The 23,547-nt window shown below is 47.0% G+C and overlaps 1 protein-coding gene across 12 annotated transcripts in view; it reads right to left on the bottom strand.

The window, feature by feature from the left end:
• Positions 1 to 23,547, bottom strand: part of CUX2 (cut like homeobox 2) — a 330,271-nt gene that overhangs the window by 140,745 nt on the left and 165,979 nt on the right. Inside the window, exon 1 of one of the 12 annotated variants that reach the window (XM_016149692.2) lies at positions 342 to 21,858. The exons of the other annotated variants lie outside the window; for them this stretch is intronic. The gene's annotated coding sequence lies outside the window, so the exon portion shown is untranslated. Of the gene's footprint in view, positions 1 to 341; positions 21,859 to 23,547 lie in introns of those variants that run through there. 12 annotated transcript variants of the gene reach the window in all.

Genomic DNA, 23,547 nt, shown 5'->3' with positions numbered 1-23,547 from the left:
CTTTGAATTCCATCAATTTATAGATCTGCGCCGGCCTGCCTGGCGATGGGGCGCGGTGCACTGGGGCCCTCGCTGGCGCGGGCAGTGCTGGGGCCCAGTGTGTGATTAAGATAAGCCCCGATTCCTTTCATACATTCCTTATCAGGGTCTAATTCTCCAGCAGGTAGAGATGTTCACAACAGTTAAAGATTAGTGCAGCTTCTCAGACGCCAAATTTGAGGGTATTGATCAATAAATCAAATCAGGCCAATCAATCGCCCAATCAGGAGAGTCTAGCCAGTGCATTATTACCGGCGCCTCCAAGCCAAGGCTTTTCATGGGTTTCATCAAAACAGCCTCACCTTGGCTTCCCGCCAGCTGCTGGCCTGCCTAATAGACTCCACAGCCGAGAGGGGCTCCTGCCCAGCGGAAGAGCAATAAATTTCTCATCAAACAGCCGATGGAGAAACAAGATGAACATCTGTTTTGCTGCAATGAAACTCCTGTGTTCTTCAGACTGCGCAAACCGCCTCTGACAGACCACCCCAAAGGCGGCTTCCCTGGCACGCGGCGGCCCCGCGGAATATTCCGCTGGTTATTTCAATCAGGTAATTTAAGGAGACTTTTGCATTCTTCTCTCTGCAGCTGCCGGAGCTCTGCAAAGACTATTCCGGCGCAGTCGATAATAAATGCCATCCTGGGACCCTGTAGTATGAAGGCAATTTTATGATACCCATTATGTGGCAATGTAACTTCATTAAAAGCTGTTTATTCCCTCTAAGCATTTTAAGCACTTTCCCTCACCCATAAAGGAGGAGCCGGGGAGGTTATTTTTACAGAAAGCGTTCTAGGACCTATTTCTTCCCTGAATAACATGCAGGAGCCTCACCTATTGGCCTTCTTACTTCAAGGAGAGGGGGCAGCCCCGGGGTCCCGGCTGCGGACCCAGCTTCCCCCGGGACCCAGGCATGGGGCCGCCTCAGCTACAGGGCTGAGAGGTCCAGGGGAGGAGAGGACCAGGAGGCCTCAATCCCATCAGACTCTCACAGGCCCTTTGTTCTGGATCCTTTAAGACAGGGAGGAAAAAAGTTCGAGAATATGCCAGCTCGGGACGTGCCAGCCAAAGGCAGCATTTTCCAAACTAAGGATCCCTTGGTCCATGCCTTTTGCATTTCTATGTTGACATTAATCCAAAGAAATTATTCCTCGGCCTGTTGCGAAGGCCCAAATTTTTTTTCGCAGGGACAGTAGGCAGCTGAAAGATCATTTCATAGCCCAGGATGTGAATGTCATGTGTCAAGGCTTCTTTGGCTGAGGTCTGCGACTCCGGGGCAGAGAGAAGCAATTGTCAAAAGTTTGCAAGATTTGTTTCCCTCCCTTTAAAAGGTCCGTTCACGTCGTGAGCTGGACGAGTGCCAGGTGTAGTGGGTGATGGCATCTTGGCCTCCGTGAAAGCAGGCAAAGGGAAAGAGGCTGAGTGAATGCTTCTGCAGTGAAGAGCACCCTACGCATACTAGAGAAATTAAGGGCACTGTGGTTCCCCTCTGTGCCTCAGTTTCTCCATCTTCCAAGCGGGGCTAATGATACCCATCTCCAGGGTCTGCTGTAAGGGAGAGCAAAGATGCTGGGCACAGAAAAGGCCCTGTTCAGAGAGTGGTGACGAGGGCCCCCAAGGACCCTCATTAGGATGAACTCGCTGTCCAGGGGAAGGATCGGAGGGTCAGGACAGCTGGGCAAGTGAGTGGCAGGCGTGTGCCCAGGCTGGGGAACTGTGGGGGCTAGAACTCCACCTGGAATGCAGTGGGGTACGTGGGAGATTCTGAAAGGGGGAAGGGACTGGATGGTGAGGATTAACCACATCTCACACCCAGGGACTCAGAACCAGGGAAAAAACCCACAGGCCCCACGGTATGTGGAACCACAGGAAAGAGAGCAGTAAAAACAATCGACAACAGTAACAGTAGTAACAGCCAATGCTTACCAGCCCAAACTCTGAGCCAGCCACTGTTCTAACTTGTTTAATCTGATAATATAATTATAATTTGTAGATCAGGAAACTAAGGCCGAAAGAAGTAAAGTTTGTGTTTCCTGGCCATACAGCTAGAAAGCAGAATTAATCATTAACATTTCTCAGGTGGTTACTGAGTGCCAGAAACTGTTCTCTGTTCTGTGTACCTTACATTCATTCTCTTAATTTATAACAATAGGTAGGCTCTGTTAGTATCTAGATTTTATAGGTGAGGAAACTGAGGCTCAGAGAGAAGTGATTTAAGCAGGTCAATAGGAATAGAGTTGGGACAAGAACCCCCTCCAAAGTCTGTGACACTATTGGGGGCTGTTTTCTGGTTTCCCAGGGGCCTCACCAGGCTCCCTGTGCAGCTCTGTCTTGAGGAAGGGAGTCCATGGCTCCTCATGAGGCTCCCAGCTTCCACTATTGTCCTGTTCAGTCTGTCCTCTGATTGGGCTTGGCCCACCCTCTCAGTTTCCCCTGGCCCTGCATGGACCACTGACTTCCCTGCTGTCTGGGCTCTTCCCTAAGCCTTGTTAAGTGCCCACCATCCTCCAGTAAGCTTTAAGATGCCACTTCTTCAGAAATGTTCCCTGGGATCCCACAACCCTTGCATTTCCCCATCAAAGCCTCAGCACAGGCATAAATAATCTGACTTCATTTCAAGTGACCATCTTATAAATGGCTACCTCTCCTATTGAACCCCAATTCTATCTTGTTCACCTCTGTGCACCTAGCCACAAAGTAGGTACTTAAGAAATATCTGTTTAATGATCAAAGTGGGGACCCCTGCCAGCCCGGGTCCCCCAAGAGACACAGTCCACTTGCGGCAGAACCACAGGGCACTAGACTCCCCCTAAAAAGAACCTAGGTGCATGCTGAATTTCCAGTGCCCTTCCCCCATCCTCCTCTCCCCGCTAGCTGTGTCCCCATCAATTCAGTCCTAGTTCTAAGCCTGTTCCTGTTTTAAATGTGAGGAGGGGGAGGCTAAGTCTATGGTTTTGTGAAGGGGGGGAGAGAGAGAGAGAGAGAGACAGAGAGACAGAGAGACAGAGAGACAGAGAGACAGAAAGAAAGAAAGAAAGAAAAAAGATAAAAGACCGAGGAAGGGGACAGAGTCATCAGTCCACCCTCAAGCCAAGGAAGTTGTGGAACAAAGACAAGCCAGTCAGAGGACTGGACTTGTCAAACTGAGAGAAAATTACAACCCTGCCAGACCATGGGGCTGTCCACCAAAAATACAGATCTGTGCAAGGGTCTCTCATACAGAGAGGCCACAGTATATTAGATTTATCATACACTCCAGCCAAGATGTGCTGCCTAGATTTCAGGGCAAGATTTATTACACTGGCTGGTTTTTAAAATGAAAGTGAAAAGAGGATATTCTGGCAAAACCGCGGGCTGTTAATGGGGTGAGAATCACATAAAATGGATCATCTTTGAATCTCTTCCTCTGTACGCACAGACAGATCTTTGCAAAACCCTGGGGTTTCTGGAAAATAAGATGCTCGACCTGGTGTTTTCACATTGACCTGATGGCTGACCTTGGGTGAATTACTCTCATTCCTAGGATGTGTATTTCTCATTTGTAAACAACAACAACAATAGTAACACAAAATAGCTATAATTTATTGGTTGATTACTATATGCTAGACAATTTGCACGGGTCAGTTCTTTGAAGCATGGCAACAACTCTTTGAGACTGTTGCTATTTTTATCCCCATTATAGAGATGAGGAAACTGAGACTCAGAGAAGTCTAGTCACTCAGACACTCTGTGGCAAAGCCAGAATGGTAACCCAGACCCAGACCTGGAGCCAGCCCTGGTTAGCAACCTTCACCGACCTACTGCTCTGAAAAGGTAGCTCTACCTGTTCGAACAAAAGCTACAGGATAACCTGAGACCTCATTGTTCCTGTTCTCAAAATGGAGATTCCAACAAGGAAGCCCCAGCCACCTCCCAGTCCTGGTGGCGTCTGCTTTTTGTGGAGACAGCTGCAGAAAGAAAAATGGGCAATTTTATTTTGATTTCTCATGATGATTGCTTTTGGGTTCTCAGGATCTTGGCAGGTTCAGCTTGTGCCAGGTAAATGTGGGCCCTGCTCCCAGCAGGCTCCAAAAACATTTCAGAGGCATAAGCTGCAGGGATGCTGGCATGTCAGAGGGTCAGAAACTAAAGGATGCAAAGCCTTTCAGGTGAGGTATCACTTTGTGGCTGAAGGAACCCAGGCTGGGGAGGACCCAAAACTCCAGAATAGTGGTTCTCAATTGGGGGTGGGGGTGATTTTGCTCCCTGGGGGACATTTTGGCAATGTCTAGAGACACTTTTGAATTGTCACAACTAGGGGTGGGGTTGCTACTGACATTTAGTGGGTAGAGGCCAGAAATACGATGCGAAACATCTCACAATGCATAGGACAGTCCCCACAACAAAGAATTATCCAGTCCATAATGTCAATAGCATGCACAGTTGAGAAACCCAGTTCTGCAAAGAGGTGGGGACATTTACCCTGAAGTACAGTAGACTCAGGAGGGGAGAATCTTTACACACTTGAAGAACAGGAGAGGAGCTCAGATCTGTGTGAGCAAAGGAAGTTATATATAAATAGGTTTTGGATCAACATAAGGGTCAGAACTGACTTCTCCATCTTTAAAAGTGTCCAAGCATAAACTGTCCAACTGCTAGGCTCTGTGGAAGGGAAAGAAAGCCAGAAACAAGGGGCTGGACGCAATGACCTTCTTTTCCTGTCTAAACTTGACAATGGATAAAGTCCCCAGGAGAATAGCAATAAAGTTTGAGGATCCATGGATTATCCCATTTAAGCCTGCTCGAGACTCAAAGAGGCAAAATCACTTGTCTGGTAAGGGGGAAAGTGAGGATTTGAACCAGAGTCTCTCCAATCGCAAAGCTCATTAGGAAGATACTCCTCAAACTCAACAATTCTCCTTAAGATAAAGCTCAGCTCCCATCCCCATCCATCACTGCTTTGCTTGAGAATCGGTTAAGAGACCTGGACCCAACCAATGTTTGAGACCTAAGTCAACAGTTCAGTCCTCTCTCATGTCAGGGACATAAAAACGTGTTCCATAAGTTGCCCAACTCTGCCCCCACACCGCCCCCTAATTATTTTTTTAAACAAAAACACTGCAGCAGGCATTGAAAAGACATTATCCCAGCACATACTTTAATTGATATTCCCGACCATTCAGGAACATGGATGAAAGAAAACTCACTTTATTAATAGGGTCTCGTGCTAATTAGTACAATTTGTTGTCATCGAAGAGGCCACCCCTGCCTTCTGCAAATGTTACAGATGTGGACAAAATAACTTTTGTCGTGAACCCAACACAACATTGCTGAGTGACACCAAGACAGCCGAGCTCGCCACAAAGAGATGAGAAAAGTATGAGGTTTAAAGAGGTGGCTCGGAGGCACTGGATTTTGCTCTATAAATTTATGACATAGCTTGACCATTTCCCAGTGATAAGAAAGAACTGAATTTCAATGTGGCTGTTTCTGTACAATAATACACATTTCCTGCAACTTTGAGAAAATCTCCCTAATGACTGTGAAGATACGTGGAAAAGTGGGAAAAAGTGTGGGCAGGGGATGTGGGGGAGTTGGGGGAAAAAAACCTTAAATGTTTAATATTTAATAAATGTGTCAATTTTACATACAGAGGCAAATGGGTCTTTATTGAGGAATTGGTAAATTTCCTCCGAGAAAAGTAAGTGCATTTTAGCCTTCAAGGAGTCCCAGCTGAATAGAAATGGAATGTGATTTGTGATAAAACTCAGCTGCTCTATAAAAGACGTTAAATAAATGTTGCTGTTTCACCAGGGATATACAAAATTGATTGCATTATAGACTGATTCTAAGATGCTGCATCCCTGTACGGCCCCCTCATCGGCTTCCGTGTGTGTGGGAAGCTGCTTTCAGACACAATTTAGACGACATCGCAACTCTTCTTCCTCGTGCCATGGCAGAATGTTCTAGAAATGCAACATATTCCTCCCATATTTTGTTTTATGTTGAACCATAGGGAACTGCTGATTTTTAACCATTTTTGATTCCACGCCCCCCAAAAGGGCTATTTCTTCTGTACCTACTTAATATTCTGGTGGACTGGCCCTGTCATCTTGGGGAAGGCCACTGATACCACTTAAAAGGAAAATTTGTTCACTGTCTAAGGTTCCAAGTGGAGGCATAACAGATCATTCTGCCTGCTCACCTGAGGGCACTCCAGGCTTGGGTGAGAATCTTGCCTTTCCTCAGCCCAGCTGGGTGAGTCTGGGATTATCTCCTGCCCTTTCTGAACCTGTTTTTTCCCATCTTTGAGATGGGTACAACTCCACCTTCTCCTCCGGGTATTTGGAAAACTGAAGGAGGTAGCTGGTGAACTGTCAAGTATTCAGGACAAGGTGATGTTATAAGGTATTCATTGTGCATCCAACCAGAGGGCTGCAGGTGGGTTACACGAGGACAGGTCACATGTAACCCTGCCCTCAGGAACTGAGAATGTTACTATTAGGTAAGAAATTGGATTTCAGGGGTTGAAGGGAGGACCTAAACTGATTAGGCAGGCTTTCTAGAAAGTGGGTGCCTGGACTCAAACACCCTCTCAGACTTGTCCATGCCTCTCAATGCCTACAGCCACCAGCCCAGTCCAGCCGCTAGTGACGCCTGCCTGTAATCTCCTAGTGGGGTTCCCTGGCTCCATGCCTGCCATTCTTCCACCATCCCATTTCCCCCAGTGCAGCCAGAGAGAGTGTTTCAAGATACAAACCGGATGCTGACACTTTCCTGCTTAAAACCTCCCAGGCTCCCCATCTAATTTCAGATAAAATCTGAACTTTCCAGCTTAGCCTGAAAGCCTTATGAATCTTCCCCCACAATCTCACTTTGCTCTTGCCATTCTGCCCCTTTATTCTGTGCTGGGAAACTATCAAGCTCATACTAGCCTCAGGGCCTTTGCACACGCACCCAGAAGCCCTCTCCTTCCAGTCCTTTTCCCAATTCTGTGGTTCCCTAAGTGTGGTCCTTGGAATAGCAGCATCAGTATCACCTGTGAACTTGTTAGAAATGCAAATTCTTGGACATGCTCTATACCTGCTGAATTAGAAACTCTGGGGGTGGCACCCAGCAATATTTTTAATGACTTCTTCAAATAATTCTAGTGCACACTCAAGTCTGAGAACAACTGGCCTAGCTCAGTCCAAACTCTCTGTCAAATTGCTTCTGTAAGACCAGCACCCCAAGACAAGGTCAGGTTCTTACTGTCGTGGGCTCCCTCCACCTCCCTCAGTTCTACAAAGCACTACTGCAACTGTGATGTAATGATCAATTGTTTCATGTCTGTGTCTCCTATGGCTAGACTGAAGCTCTATGCAGGCAGGTACCAATGTGCCCCACTCCAAGTACCTAACTATGTCTGGCAGAAAGTAGGTACCAGGTAACTATGTGCTATACTGTTGGATAAGCAAATGAATGAATACAAGAAGGAACAAATGAGTGAGTCCTGGAAGAATGGCAGATGTACATAAAGCAAATGCCCCCAGAAATCCTATTCTTCGCCCACTAATCCATAGAGCATCCCTGTCCCCATCCCCATCTTATTTTTTAAGTATTAGCCTGGTCAAGTCAGGAGCCAATCACAGCACTACATGGAAATGACTGTCAAATTAGAAAGAAAAAAAAAAAAAAAAGACAAACCAGCAGAGGAGATTCCTGTCCAGGGAATGAACAGCTCAGTGGCTAAGCCTGAACGCCCTCGGAGAAGAACAGCAAACCTCTCTCTCCTTCCCCAACAGCCACTGGCTGTGCAGATAAAAACCCACAGACCAACAACACTGCCACCAGGAGATCTGCCAGTCAGCTCAGAAGATCCCGGCCCCACAGTCATCCGAACCTTCCGGCTGAGAGACTGAGTCTGTACTAAGCCAGAGTTTATCGGAAGCTTCTCGATGCTCCATGGCAGTTTGCTCTGCTCTTAGAGCTAAAAAGCTGGAAGGAAATCATTTCCTTTCCTATAAGTCAGAGCAATTATATTCTCTTAACGTGGACATCTGGCTCGCTACTGCTCTCCTTACTTATGTTTTCCAAACTAGATCAGTTCTGGGAAGATCAATTATTACTGAAAAGTCGAGAAACGCTCACCGGTTATTTGCATTGATTTGGTTGACAAGACACAGGTTCCTCATGAACAACGAATATCTGTGGAAGAGACAGAGAGGAGAAAAACGCGCAAGATTCTGGGCCAGCGCAGGCCTCCACTGACTACAGACAGCAGACAGACGGGGCGGAACATTTTGCCCAGGACGGGGACAACGAGCTGCCCTCCCAAAGCTCCCCAAACGAAGCTGTTTCCATAAAGACAAATGGGTAGCTGGCACAGGCCAGTGCCGCAAGCAGCCACGACGATATAATTGGCCTGTTACCACATCATCTTTAATCAATGGGATCCGGAGTTTCCACGGTGTGTACGGCCCAAGTCTCCCTGGCAGCCAAGAACCAGCGGGTTGTTAAAAGGCCCGATAGTTCTGCCTCGCTAATGGGTGGCTTGTTCCCTCAACCCTGCTGATTTTTTAAATAAACCTAAATTCAATAATTGTTTAATGTTTATTTTTATTTAGTTCTGGTTCAGATGCTCTGCGTCTCTCTGACAGAAATTGATATCTGGCTCATGGTGAGCTTTATTAAAACGTACACACACACACACACACACACACACACACACACACACACATACAATCACCCATATGCTGCACGCCCATTGGGAAGCGGTTTATTTATCTGGCCTGGCTGAGCAGAACCACGTACCCACAGTGAGAGATGGACAGGAGGGCAAATCTGCCAAGCTCTGCTTTCTCCACTGGCTCCTTTCCAGGGACATGGAGAGGGACCCTGCTAATTCTTCACCAAGGAGTCCTGTTCTTCACTCCAGCAATAGACAAAGGGGACGTCTGGCCTCCAATCATGGCCTGTGCCTCGACAAACAGCTCTGGCTTCTTCAGTGTCACAGTGACCAAATGTTGGAATGATTCGCCAGGGAGGGCACCCTGTGCCTTTCTTATATGTGTTCATAATAAACAGGTGTCCATACTCTAGAGAACCCCAAATCTGCCTGGCCACCTGTGTACAACAGTGATATGGGCCGAGGTTTCCCCACACACCACGGAAACCGGGAAGCAAACTGCCCGCAGTGGCATCCCACCCTCATACAAGAAGCCCTTCTCGTCTTCCTTTCTATTACATCTCAGAGAAGTCAAGGAGTTTCTGAGTATAAAGGTCAGGTTTCTGGTGCGTGTTCTTTTTTAAGCTCACCAGTATTACACACTTATGATGTGCCACTCATCATACTAAAAGGTTCATGTTTTTTGCTTGCAAAATCACCACAAACCATTGACCTGAAAATCAAGCCTGCCAAGGTCAAAGCATGTGCAAGGTTGAACTGAAGACCTTCTTCCCATGCCCTGCACTGTGTCAATCAACGTGGGGCTGCCCCACCTTCTCCACTGTCTCCACCCCTACGCCGAATCAGTCATTGATACCTGCGACGTTGACGTGGGGTATCGCTAGCATCCATTCCCTCTTCCTGACGCCAAAGCTACCTGCCGGTTCAGCCCTCTCGCTGCCTCTTCGTCTGCTCCACTCTTATGCCCAGACCTCCACTGGAGGCACTCATCCCAGACACAGGCCTGAATTCGCTACTCCTTAACACTCCCTCCCAGGGCTTCCTCCTGCTTCCTGGGAGATGCCCAAATCACTCCCCTGGCATCTACACTCCTTTCCACTCCTGTCCCCTCCACCCTGGCCTTCCCAGCACGTGGGGTTGGAGGTCAAGGACCCAGACATGGAGTAGGAACAATTGCTGTTTTCATTTTTCCAACACACTAAATAAACACAAGAGGAAAGAATGTAAAAGTTCCTTTTTCCATTGGAGAAAGAAAAACTTAGAATCATCAAGCAATTTCTGTAGTGGATACAGAAGAGTGTCGAAAAGAACCAAGGTCTTGTCATCAGAATAGCTGGGTCTGTACTTGGCTTTGGCTACCTGCTAGCTGTACCCAGGGCACGTCACCCCACCCTTGTGATCCTGGTGGTGACTGTCATGTTACTAATGAACCATCTCAACCTGGAAGGCTCAGAACAATGCTCAGGTGCAACCCCTCACCACTGTGGGGCCATTATTATTGGCATCCTAATTTTTGGAGGTGATCACCTCAAATTCCATCCCTTCAATACCCCTTCCATCAGGGCATTCAGATGGCAGTTTCTAGAAAAACCGCCCCCCTCCTTTCCTTCTAGGGTGCATGGGTCATTCTGTGCCCCTCTGCCCTCTGGACCACACTGTCCTGCCAACAGCTACACCGGTGGAGTGCAACCATGTTTCTGTGCAAGACCCGCATTCTAATAATTGTCCCAATACATACGGCATGTACTCGGGGTCTATTATCAGCTAATGAGTAAATAATATTCTGTTCTAAATCCAAAAGCACTATTAGATACCAGAGGGGGACTAATGAGTGTTTTAAGACCCTTTAATCACATATTAACGTGCTGCAAAGCAGGCTGCGGAGCCCATATGCCAACTGCCCTACGAATGAGGAGGCGTCTTCCTTTTAAACAAAGAACAAAGTGGAGTGGTGGGGAGAGAGAACAAGCCTGCATCCTTGGGTCTGGTCAAGCAGCCAGGCCAACCCTGAGGCTGGAGGAACACCCCAAAGCTGATCTACTGTCTTTAAATTAGATGGATGTTGCTGAACCTGTGTCACCTTTTCAAGGGTGTGATGGGAAAAAAGGCAGATTAGTGTCCTGGAGCTGCCATAAGAAAGTACCACCAACTGGGGCGCTTAAAACAATACAAATGCATTCTCTCACAGTTCTGGGGGCTAGAAATCCAAAACCAAGGCACCAGCAGGGCTATACTCTCTCTGAAGCCTCCAGGGAAGGGTCCTTCTTTGCCTCGTCCAGCTTCTGGTGGTGGCCAGCAGTCCTTGGCATTGCTTGGATTGTAGTTTGTAGCCTGTAGCTGCCATCACTTCAACCTCTGCCTCCATTGTCACAGCACCTTTTCTCTATTGTATCTGTTTCTTCACATGGGCCTTTTATAAGGACACTAGTAATGAGATTTAGGGCACACTCTAATCCAGTATGACCTTATCTTAACTAATTCCAACTGCAAAGATTCTTTCTAAATAAGGTCACATTCTGAGGTTCTGGGTGGACGTGAACTTTTAGGGGACATGATTCAACATAGATGTGGAGGCCTAGCTCTGAGGGACTGTAACACGGAGCTGCCATCTTGCCATCCCCCTTAACCACCCACCACTGAACATTCCAGAAAAGTTCAAGCACTTGACCCAAATTCCTCCCACCAATCCATCACGTTGTATTAGCAACTTAAGTTTCTTATTAGCCACTTCCCATCGAATCATATTAATATTTGTTTTCCCTAATACAATGCAAGAGTCTTCTCAGATTAGCAACTTTCTCATCACGTTAGTGAAAACAACTGTTAATATAATACCATCCAAATATGACACAGTCTGATGGAGAATTGCTAACACAATCTGACTCTCCTCTATCTCAGTACAGAAATGTTGGTCTCTTGTTGGGCCAAGTAGGGACACAGTTGAGACAATCGAATCCCTATGAGCAAAGCCACATGGGATACCCTGAACAGACTGGATGAGGCTTGGATGTAGAGGGAGGTCCCCCTTGGAAGGGACCAATTTAGGGGTCTCTTTGGTTTCCAAACACCTTTCGTCCCCATAAGGAACATTCCAACTCTTCTAAGCATAGGAGCAACCCTAGAATATGCAGGAAAAAGACAAGGCAGAACAGGGGTCCATTAGACCTTCCACAACCCAGTTCTTGGCAGCACTAACTTTAATGACATGACAAGGCAAGGTCAGCGTTGCCAAAGTTAATCCATCAAGGCTGTGTGGACACAACTGAGCTAGGGCGATATGAAGAGCCAGCAAACTGGGTTGTTAGGCTGACAAGGCGGGGGTGGGGGTGAGGTGGAAGAGACGACACTGAGCTGGTGACAGGCTCTGAAGAAAAAGAAAAACCCATCGTAACCCAGCTTAGGCTTTGGATTGGCTTGAGTTCAAATCTATCATTGCCACGGCCTAACTAGGTGATCTTGGCCATGTAATTTAATCTCTCTGTGCCTCAGTTTCCTCCTCTGCAGAACGAGAAAACGACCTACCTATTGAGTTGCTATGAGGAGTAAATGAAATAAGAACAGAAAAAGCTTAGCAGTTTGCACAGCACTTGGTATGTGGTAAATCAGCCTTAAGACACAGTAATAATGGCGGGGGCTGCAAATCCCAAAGTGAATCAAGTTCTCCTAAATGTTCTGAGTGAGCTTTATGTTAGGCATGGTACGAAAACAAAAAGTTGAGTATGATACAGTCTCTCTTTGATGCAGAGCCAAGACGCAGGGGCCATATCATAGGAGACCTTCAAGCTAAACCAAGAAGTCTGAACTTTATCTTGAGGGAAACTGGGAGCTGTGGAAGCAACAGCCCCCAAATTTTAGTAGAGTGGAGGGAATGAAGGCCTGTGGGGACAGGAGACGTCGCTTCTCTCACTGCCAAACCACCTGTCATCTTACTGGTTCTTTTGGCAAAAAGAGAGGCTTGAGGAACAGCAAGAGACAGACAGAGGCAGTGAAGAAGCTGAGTGTGGCTTCTCAGTGACAGCGTCAGCTCTCTTGCTTTCTCTGCCAGCCTGTCTGAGAGACTGGCAGAGCCCCCAGCCCATTTGAAGCTATCCTAGGCAAGGTTGCCGAATAATTCCCACTGCCTCCAAACGGCGCTCCGCGTGGCAGCCGAGAGCCTGCTGCCAAGAGGCAAGTGGCCAAGATTTCCTTCCAACAGAGATATCCTCTTGCCAATCAGAACGCGACCGGCGCACGACCTGGAAAATGAGACTGTTTGACATCAGCCAAGCAGATGACACTGTCAGGACTTCTCGACACTTCTCACAGCCCACCCCCTCCCCAAAGTCTCACAGCGAGGAGGAGGGACCATAACACAAGGATCCAAACACCTGCCCGCTCCACGTTTAACCTTTATGGATTCACCTGCTGAGAGCACGGCCTCTGGAGTCAAAACGCACAGGTTCTAAGCCCAGCCCCTCCACTGAGCAGCTGTGTAACCTGGGGCAAATCACTTGACCACTCTAAGCCCTGCCTGTGTCCCACACAACGGGGTTCACGACAGTTTCTACTTCATAGAGTTGTTAGGGGGATTGAACGAGATCACATACAAGAAAGACTTAGAGTTTAGTCCATGCTCAATAAAGGTTTGTTTCAGGTACCATGAGATGCTTCATTTACCCAGAACTCAGCTAGCTGACACAGTATCAGCTATCTAGAATGGGGCTAAGGGACCAGAGGATTAGCAGAAAGGGCCTGCAAACAGTTAAAATAAATGTCAGAGTCAACACAGGGGAAGCCTGATCATGAAAACCATCCTACAAAATAAAAGCGATACAGTAATTAGTAACCACCAGCACCAAGGATTGGACATGACAATTCAAAGTACATTTTGTCATTTAACCAGTGGCATGTTGGTAAATGCTTAACCACCAGCTCTCTGGAGAAAAAGACCAAGTTCTGATATGTACCATTTCCACAGCGTAAATCCTTCTATGATAGTCAATTTCAAGACACTCAGAGATACATGTTCCCTTGCCCAAGGTTGTACAGTGAGCAAGCTGCAGCAGCAGCACTGTGATTTGAAACCAGCTCTGCGCGGATTTCAAAGTTCACACCCTGTGCACTTGGTCCAAATTCTCCCTATTAGCATAATAATACTGACTTTCTTGGTAGAGATAGGTGGCAGTGAGTGTGTGTCCCCCTCCCCAAACCTTTGCATTTTATGTGCCCACCTCTGTTTAATTATTATTTGGAGGCCGCTTTCCTGGTGAGGTCACTTTGGTTTGGTTCTGCAGACCCTCTGACCATCCCATCTGATGCAGCCTCCATGACCTTCTCACTTCTCTTTCCCAGGCAGTGAGGGACACACTCCTGCCCACCCTAGACAGCTGGAACCATATGTTTTCCTAATAAAACAGCCAACAGGCCCACATCACCCATGTCCTCACCTCCACAAACAGCCCATCATGACAGGGGCCCTGCTGGCAGTATCTACACATCCCCCTGCCCCAACACCCCCACGGCTTCTCAAGCTCTAATGTGCACAAGAATCACCCGCGGTCTTGCAGAAGCGCAGATTCGGATTCCAGAGGTGGGCCGTGTCCCTGCACTGCGACAGGCTTTCAGGTGGTACTGATGCTAACAGTACGAGGCAGACCACACTTTAAGTAGCGAAGGTCTAAATCCCAAACCTTTAAGTCACCAAATTGCTTGTGGAACCCCTAATATTCCTCTGTGTCGCGAGGTTCTGTAAATCCCTGAAGCAATGATAGCCTGACTGCTAACCACAAACACCCTGGTGCTTGCCACGATCTGTGTAGCTCCCTCAGTTATTTTCTGTGATTGTCCTTGGCTTGTTCTAGCTCTTATTTAACAAACGTCAAGGGCCCATTCAGTACCAGGCCTGGATTGGTGCTGGGAATAAGGAAAGACCCAGCCCCTGCCTCAGGGAGTTAGCTGATGGTCTCCTTTCATCTGGCAAGAAAATGCCTAGAGTCTGTGAGCTGTTTCCAGGTAGTAATAATAACAGTAGACACTTAGGTAGTACTTGCTATATGCCAGGGGCTGTTCTAAGAGCTTTATAAATATTAATCCTTTTAACCTGCTCTATGCAGCAGGTCTGATTAACTCCATTTTACAGAACAGAGGACTAAAGTTCATGGAAATAAAGTCACCTACCTGCTCAAGGTTATACAACCTTGAAAAGGAAAGAGAAACTATTTGAATCTCCACAGGAAAAGAAGGTGTGGCATGTGTTGATATGTTGGGGACTAAGGGAGGCTCCTCGGCAATAACATGAATGAACTTAAACCCCAGAAGACAGGAGTATGTATGAGCAGATTAAGTAGGCAAATGGCTATACCTAAATAGAGCAGAGGGGCATGAATAGGGAGAAGATTTATATTATTTAACATTCCTGGTTGTAAGCAGCAGATTCCCAATTCAAAGTGACTTGAGCATAAAGGGGAAACCATTGCTCATATATCTTAATGGTGTAGGGTAGCTTCAGGCATGGCTGGATCCAGCAGCTCAAACAAGACTATCAGAGTCTGAGTTCCCTTTTTTGGCTCTGCTTCTCTCTGAGTTGTCCTCCTTCTTATTCGCCATGGCTGGCTCCCCCAGTAATCTAGAAAAATGGCTGCTGGTAGTACCAGGGTCATACTTTCCCAGAGGAGAAAGGACTTTTATCCTCTCATGTTCATATGTAAGACACAGGAAAGTTTAAACTGGAATACAGCCACATCCACTCATGTATATATTGTCCATGGTTGCTTTCCTGTTAAAACAGCAGAAATTGAGCAGTTGCAACAGAGACTGTGTGGCCCATCAAGCATAAAATGTTTACTATCTGGCCATTTCCAGAAAAACCTATTTTAGATAGCAATAACGACAGTAATAACACTTAGCTAACATATACTGAGTATACATCGTACGCCAGATAGTTCTAGGCACTTGTTTTGTTTCTTACAACAATGCTATGAGGTGGAAAACTGAGGTGTGAAGAGATTAAAAGGTCAAGTTCAAGGTGAGGCAACCAACGGCACAGATGGGACCCAAATTTAGCAGCCTGACCCCAAATCCCACACTCATAACAGCTCTACTAACCAAACAGGGGTCTTCAGGAAGCTTCAGCAGGTAGGTTTCTAAATCAGGGAGTGGTTTTCCAACTACTGGTTCAAGAAACACACACACACACACACACACCCCTCCCCCATGTACATATGTTTGCTGAAGTAGTGAATCCCACACAGCTCCCTCTGTACTTGAGTTGTTCAGCACTGTCCATCAGACGGAGAGAGCTATCCCAGAGTGTCATCAGGATCTCCCAGAGGTCAGGGTGTCCCAAATCCCAATGAGCTAACCAAGGCTGAACATCCCAGAAGTGGGGTCTTAACACCACAGGAAGTCTGACATGAGTACCAGCTCCTGCCCACCAGGGGCTCTGGGCATGGACTCCAGTGATAAACCCACCTATCTCACAACAGGCTCTCACCAGGTCTGGCCACAGAGCTCTTAGAAACCTACAGACCTCTGATGTTTCTTGCTAATTCGTAAAGCCTTGGTTCTGGGACAGATCCAAGGATAGATCCCTACCTCCTGCTCTTGGTGGGTCACTGGCTGGGGACAAGGACTTTTACTGCCAGTAGAGGGAGGCAGGGGCTGGTGGTCATGAGTATGCCATGTCTGAAAGAGAGTTCAGGGCTTCCCACAGACCTGGGTTCAAATACTGGTGCTGCAACTTACCAGCTGTGTGACCCTGAGCAAGGCATTTCCTCTCTCTAAGCCTCAGTTTCCCTGTCTGTAAGCTGAGTGTAATGGTAACACCCCTGTTGAAGGGTAGCTGTGACTTTAAGAAACAACATACTACAAGTGTTTGGCAAAGAACGTGCCAAACAGGAAAGCAAAGAGAATGGGCTTTGCAGACAGACTGGCCTGGCTTCAAATCCTGTCTACACTACACTGCTGTACAACTGCTACTTTGCTGAGTCTCGGTTTCTCCTCATCTACACAATGGGAATTGTGTAAAACTTGCCTATTAGGGTTGCTGTGAGGATTAACAGAGCCGATGGGTGGTCAGGGCCAACACAATAAAATGCTCAACAATTTTAACTTTTAAGATTACCATCTACCAAGGCATGCAAGAGATGATTATCTCAGCAATGCAGTGCACCCTTATTTTCTGAGCTAAAGGTGACATGAACTGGCCTCTGAGAAGACTGTTCCAGCCTCTGGTGAGGTGACCCAGTGTTCCAGGGTCCTGATACAGGGAGAGCCAGCCTCGCAAACACCCCAACTCCATGCAAGGCCCTGCTGCTGTGGTTTTGGGCTGGGTCCCCAGAGGGGATACCCTGCTAATGGGCTTCCGACATTCGTGCCCATGAGGCTGTGCCAGGACAACAGATGGGGCGCTTTCAGTGCTCTGGCTCGGGGCCTCGGAGCCAGGGAAAGGTTGTCTGCCCGTTCCATGGACATGGTTCATGAGGGCCTTGCCCTGTCTTGCCTCCAGTCCAAAGGACTCTCTGAGCTCCACTCACACTTCCACTGCAGGCCTGACATTCCCTTTGGAGGCGATGGGCACCTTGGATATCCTGTGGCCAACAGGGAACCCAGGAAGCTCCCGCCTGCTCCCTACTCCATCTCCCAGCGTCTGCCTCAGCTCAGGAAGCAGCTCCACATCCACCCGGATGCTCAGACCAGGAGCCTGGGAGGCATTTCCATTCATTTCGTTCCACCACATTAAGTCATCCACCAGCGAGCCCCGCCGGCTCCACATCTAGAGAGGCCTGAGCTGTCCTCTGTTACCACCCAGCCTCCTCTGGGCCACCCATTTGCCCCTATAACGCTATCTCACGGGGACTCTGACACTGCTGTAGAACTGCACTCCTCTGCATATCCCTCCATTAGCTCCCAGGCAAGTGAGTCAAAAACCCTTCGAGTGGCCAATAGGCCTACACAGCTGGGTGCTGCCCTGCTCTCCACCGCCATCCCTCCGCCACCCCCATACTCTGGTCACATGAACTCTCAGACCTAGAGCAACCGTCCTGCCACATGCCATACACGCAAGCCCAAGCCCAGACACACAGACACCCACAGAGGTAAAGAAGCATGCACTCTGACACACAGAGATAAAGACAAACGCGCCCAGACACATCCTGCACGACGCAGACACGGCCAGACACCCACATGCTCATACACAAGCAGACATCAACACACACCTCACACCCAAACACACCCTTCCGTGGATGACTCCTCAGCCTTCGGGGTCCGTTTAATGACCCTTTCCCCCACTGCTCCACCATGGCATGCTTCTGATTTTCTTTGTAGGGTCACAATTTGTGATTCTTTTATTCCGTTTGTTTACATGCTTCACATATGTTTCCCCAGCCCCCTCCTAGGCTGTCCAGGCCAGGAGGTCTGGGACATTTTCCTTTTGTTCATCACTGTATTTTCAGCACCCAGCATACAGTAGTTCCTCAGGCTCAATAGTACCGAAGGAAGGAATAACCCCTAATCCTTTTTTTATTTTAAAAAGGGGGCTGAAAAGGAAAAGGTAAGCTGCATCTGCATGCGTGTTGATGGATTAAAATGTACTGGAGAAACAAAGAAATGTGGAACAGCTAGGACGGGGCTGGAAGTTCAGGAGACTGACTGCCTGTTTTTCCGGCACTCATCTCTAATATCTCAGTTTTTAAAAACTACACATATATTGCTTACAGAATACCATATCTTTGAAAATTAATATTTTTAAATGGGCTACCCCAGCAGTTCTCCAAGCCAGGCCAGCATTCTGGCAGGAGACGCCAGGTTGGGCTCCCAGGTGGGTGCTGTCAACACCTGGGTGCTGGGAGGGGGGATGGGTCTGAACACAAGTCGGGTTTGAGAGCCAGGGGTCCATATGGCACCACCACCACCCCCATCCCCGCCCCAGGGTGTGAGGGGAAGGGGGCTTGGGTGGAAGCCTCACATGGGCCTCATTTCCTGTGCCCTCTATCCTTGTGGTCAGCCTGTTTGTCAATAAAGGAAATTATGTTTGTCCAGGGCTGGAAGTTCCTAAAGCCACACAGCTAGCTGTGAGAACCGAGGGTATAAGGGCGGAGATTGCAGTTCACAATCTGACAATTTTTTCTAGAGTCTTCGCAGGAATAGAAGCTGAGCAGACTAGCCTATAATCAGTCTGTCCTCATGCTTTTTTTTAAAGTAGAAAGTTGTATATTACATATACATACTGTCCTGTTCAATATCATAATATCACAAAATTTCCCTTAAAAAAACTGGTAACAACATTCATGGGTCCCCCCCAGATTGCAGTCTTGCCACATCCTCCTGTGGGTGCTCCTGGCTTTTAAAATGACTCTTACCTCCTAAAGTCCAGGCTGTCTTTCGACCCTGCACAATCGCAGGACGATGTACTTTCTCCAAGTGTCTGAACACAGCCAATCTTCTTAGAGAAGGCGGGGGTTTATAGAAAAAAAAAAACAACTCAAAGGCACTTCCAGTTGGACATCTGCTATTAAACTCCACCCTCCACCCCCAATGCTGCTTGGTCCTTCCCATAGAAAGAGCGGGGATTGTCTCTGATCCTCTGTTTTCCCCTGCCAAAATTGAAAATTGTTTTTCTATTACCCTCTTCCATCAATGGCTGCCTGCTTTGCCTCTTTTCTTTGAACCTTCCTGTTTATGTCTCTATGGAATCATGTTGGTCCTTTGCACATCTCTATAGGGATCTAGTCTAATTTCTATGTCTTCTGAGGGTCCCATTGGCCTAACTGATCCCTGGACAATGTCAGGTTGAGAAAACGTGGCATCTTACACTTTCTCCCCATCATGTCGCCATAAACAGCCAGTGAATATTCCTCTTCAAATGTACCTCCTGGAATATCCGTAGCTGTGGCTAAAGCCATAAATTACTATCCCTGAGTAACTAACTCTTTATCCTCCCTGAATTCCTCCCTCAGCCTAAAAATCAACTTACATGACAGAGATGGCAAATATAAAGCATTCAGGTGGCCACTGCCACCTTTCACATCTGTGGCAGACATTACTAATGGATTGCCCACTCCTACCCTACAATCCAACCCAATGATAAATTAGGTCAGTTAGACCTCTACACTAGAGCTCAAATCAAATCAATTCTTATTCATCCTCCATTCTCTACAATTCTTCGCTCAGATACCTGCAATAACCTTGAACCCAATCTTCCAGCTTCTCCTGTTTCCTTCCCCAGAGTGATTCCTTTTTTAAAGCTTTCATCTGTTAAACATAAATCAGATCCTAGCACTTTCCTTTTGAAAATCCTCCAATAGCTTTCCACTGCAATTAGAATAAGATGCTTACTCTATCCTGTGCCTAAGTCCTACATGAGCTGGCCTTGTTGGTTATGTATTGTCGGCCTCTCCCAACTAGAATGTGAATTCCTTTAGGGGAAGGATTCTGGATGTCCACTTCAAGTCAGTGGCCCCAGAGCCTAAAGTGGTGCCTGACACATCAAATGTTTATAGACTGAATTAGACTCTCTTTTGCTGATCCAAAATATGACCTAAGAATCCTCCTCAATGTGGTAGTCCAGGAAGCCACCACTGAAATCTCAGAGTTGGCATGCAAGATGCAACCTACTTTCAAAGCCTATCTGAGCAGGTCTACCCATCTCTAATTACTTGGGAATGAGACAATGCACAAATAAATCCTTTTAGTCCTCCCGACCAGCTGACTTCCTTTCACCATATGCAGAAAACTTTTTTAGTCCTTTACTCCTTCTAGTGGAAAATGGTTTGGTGGGGCAGAACTTTGAGCCCAACAGGACAGCTGACAGAGTCCTTCAGTGTTGGGCTTCTGGTGGCAGGGACCCTGGGGAGCCTGTGAGGAACTTCATCCATATTTGGACCAATGCGTCAGTGAGTCTACACTGCAGAGAAAGAACCTCAGGAAAATCAGGCCATGCGCTACTGCTTCCTTAGGATATCACTCTTCACAACTGGATGTGTCACCAAGATGGCTGGAAACAGGTTCTAGAAAATCTAAACTTCGGGAGAGCCCAGGAGTCCCAGAACTGGAGGAACCATTGGGAGGTAGAAGGAAAATATTTCCAAACAGGATGCCCAGAGGTGGGTTGGTTCTGGGCTCAATGACTGGTTTCCCTGTCCAGGGACATCTTGGAGCAAAAAGTGAGCATTTCTGATCCTTCTGTATGGTTTCTTAGGGAACAGGGATTATGGAAGGAGGAAAATGAGATGGAGAGAGAAGAGTAATTAGTACTATTAATTACATCTCAACCACAGCCTATGTTTCTGCCCCGGGATTAAAGATACATTCATTTGGAACGACTATTAAGGTCTTAAATTCAATGCTTCACAAATCAGGTCAGTGGAATGAAAATTTTTTCCCTGCAGGGACCAGGAGGCAGAGAGCAGAGAATTTTCTATCCAGGTTGCTGCAGCCTGACTGGAAAAGCCAGGGCTTGTGAGCCAGAGTGGATGGCGGTTCACTTGTTACTGCTGCTGGCTGTTTTTTCCCCCCTTTGTTTTAAGAAGCTTCAGGCAGCCACGTGTTCCAAATGTATAATCTAATGTGCTATAAAAGTCACTAATGTGATTATACTTTTATATCATATTAGAGAAAATGAATACTAATTCAATACCAAACATTAATTTGGTAGAACCCCAAATTGCTGAGAGGCTGCAAAACACTGACTGCGCTGAACTTTCCGGTGGTGGCCTGAGAGAGCACAGTGGTTTTTCCAGGAGTTGGTGTGTTTGGTTTGGTGAACAGAGATGTTGACGTCTGCCATCTCCCTTGTGGCAGACAGATACTAAGGTGGTTTCTCCCTGGGAACACACATCCTGTCCCTTTGGAAGAGCTTCTGGATGCTCAGAAGACTTTCAAGTCAGAAGGAATATAAATTCATTTGGATTTTTAAATTAAGTATGTTGTTCCACAGGACAGTGTTGGCAGACGGGAGACAGGGCGCCTCTACACCCAAGTCAAGATTGGAAATACTTTCTCGGAAGGAAGACCACTCAGAATTGTCCTACAAAGTTAATGACCAACGTTTACTAGTCAACGCTTTTCTTCCCTTTATTCATTTAACCCTCAAGAGGACCCCATGAAGTAGCAACCTTTCATATGCCCACATGACAGATGAGGAAGATGAAGGCTCAGAGAAGTGAAATGACACATTCAAGGTCACACAGCCAGTGAGAAACACAGCCAGGCCAAGCTATCTGGATCCAGGGCTGCATCCTTATCACTCAACTTCATTGCTACCTAGGTAAGGAGTTGGGCCTGTTGACCAAACAACTAGACTTTTACCTGCATTAGCTCATGTTAGTCTCAGTCTCAGGTAGATTTGTTACTATTTCCATTGTACAAATGAACAAACTGAGGTTCAAAAAAGTGACTTAACTTGCTCAATGTCACATACTACATAGGAGGCGATGAAGTCAGGACTCAAACTCAAGGCTGATCAGCTCCAAAGCCAGGGTGCATAAATACTGAACCATACAATCTCCCACTCCCCCAAACCAAGCTGCAATCCTCAAACAAAGGTCCCCATACCTTTTCCTTCCCCGAATCACTGTTCGACAGGCCATCTCAACCAGCCTCTCCTGGAAACTTTTCTCCTCCTGCTGAGACTCTGACCTGAGAGTCCACGAAAGGAGTGTGGGTCAGTTTCTAGAACAACTCGCATTCCCTAGACTCTCTCTAGTGTGACCCTTGACTCTCTGTTCCCTCAACACCTCCATCTCATGGGTACATGTCCCATTTTATCATCAAACATCTCCCTATCCTGGCCAGCTGCATCCAGAAACGCAGGGCCAGAATTATGACGTGTCAGTTTGCCTTCATAAATAATATTTTGCAATTTCTTCATCCGGGGGCACAATAAATTATTCTTCTGCATCAAGGTTACGATGATCAAAAAGGTGGCCCGACTAGCCTTCCTCAAGAGTGGGGATAAAAAGGAGTCTCTGATTACATCAAGGCGCCAGACTGAGTGGGGGGAGACCCTAAGCCCGGGCTTATGCTTTGTGGCTGCATGACAATCAGATATCTGAAAATGCATGAACTCTGATTTTAAGGTCCTGCTGGAGAAGGGATTGATGTGACAAGCAGGTCTGACTTTCACATCACTCGTGGCGGTTGACAGAATGAGCCCTCTGATTAGAGTGCATTTAACACTGTTTTCTTGTTCCCTTCACTGAGAGTACCCATCCACCAGCCACAATCACATACACGTGCACACACATATGCACGCGCGCGCGCACACACACAAACACACACACACACACTCCCTCTACACAGGGTGTTATGAGCTGAACTGTGTCCCCTAAATTCATATGCTGGAGTTGTAACTCCTAGGACATCAGAATGTGACCTGATTTGGGGATAAGGTCCTTACAGATGTCGTTAGATGAAATGAGGTCACTATGTTGGGCCCTAATCCAATGTGACTGGTGTCCTTACGAAAAGTGGAAATATGGACACAGATTTGCATAGAAGGAAAATGCCTTGTGAACGTCAAGACAGCCTTCTCCCAGCCCAGGAGAGAGGCCTCAGAAGAAACCAATCCTGCTGAAACCCTGTTCTTGGACTTGCAGCCTCCAGAATTATGAGAAAACAAATTTCTGTTGATTAAACCCCTAGTCCATGGTATTTTGTTATGGCAGCCTGAAAAGTACTAAGATGTACTTTTTAAAAAGCTGGAAACAAGCTATCAAGTGGATCCTATTGGAATGTGGCCATCAGTAGTATCTGAAGCTAATTTGTATTCTTAATTACATATCTGTTTATGGTCTGTCTGCCCACACTAGAATAGACACTCCACAAGGGCAGGCTTATTTGTCCACCACTATATCGCCAGGAGCTAGAACAGTGCCTGACTCATAATATA

This window comes from Rousettus aegyptiacus, unplaced genomic scaffold, assembly GCF_014176215.1.
Source record: "Rousettus aegyptiacus isolate mRouAeg1 unplaced genomic scaffold, mRouAeg1.p scaffold_m13_p_5, whole genome shotgun sequence".
Taxonomy (NCBI): Eukaryota; Metazoa; Chordata; class Mammalia; order Chiroptera; family Pteropodidae; genus Rousettus; species Rousettus aegyptiacus.
The sequence above is the reverse complement of the archived record's forward strand: the minus strand, read 5'-3'. Positions and strand labels throughout refer to the sequence as shown.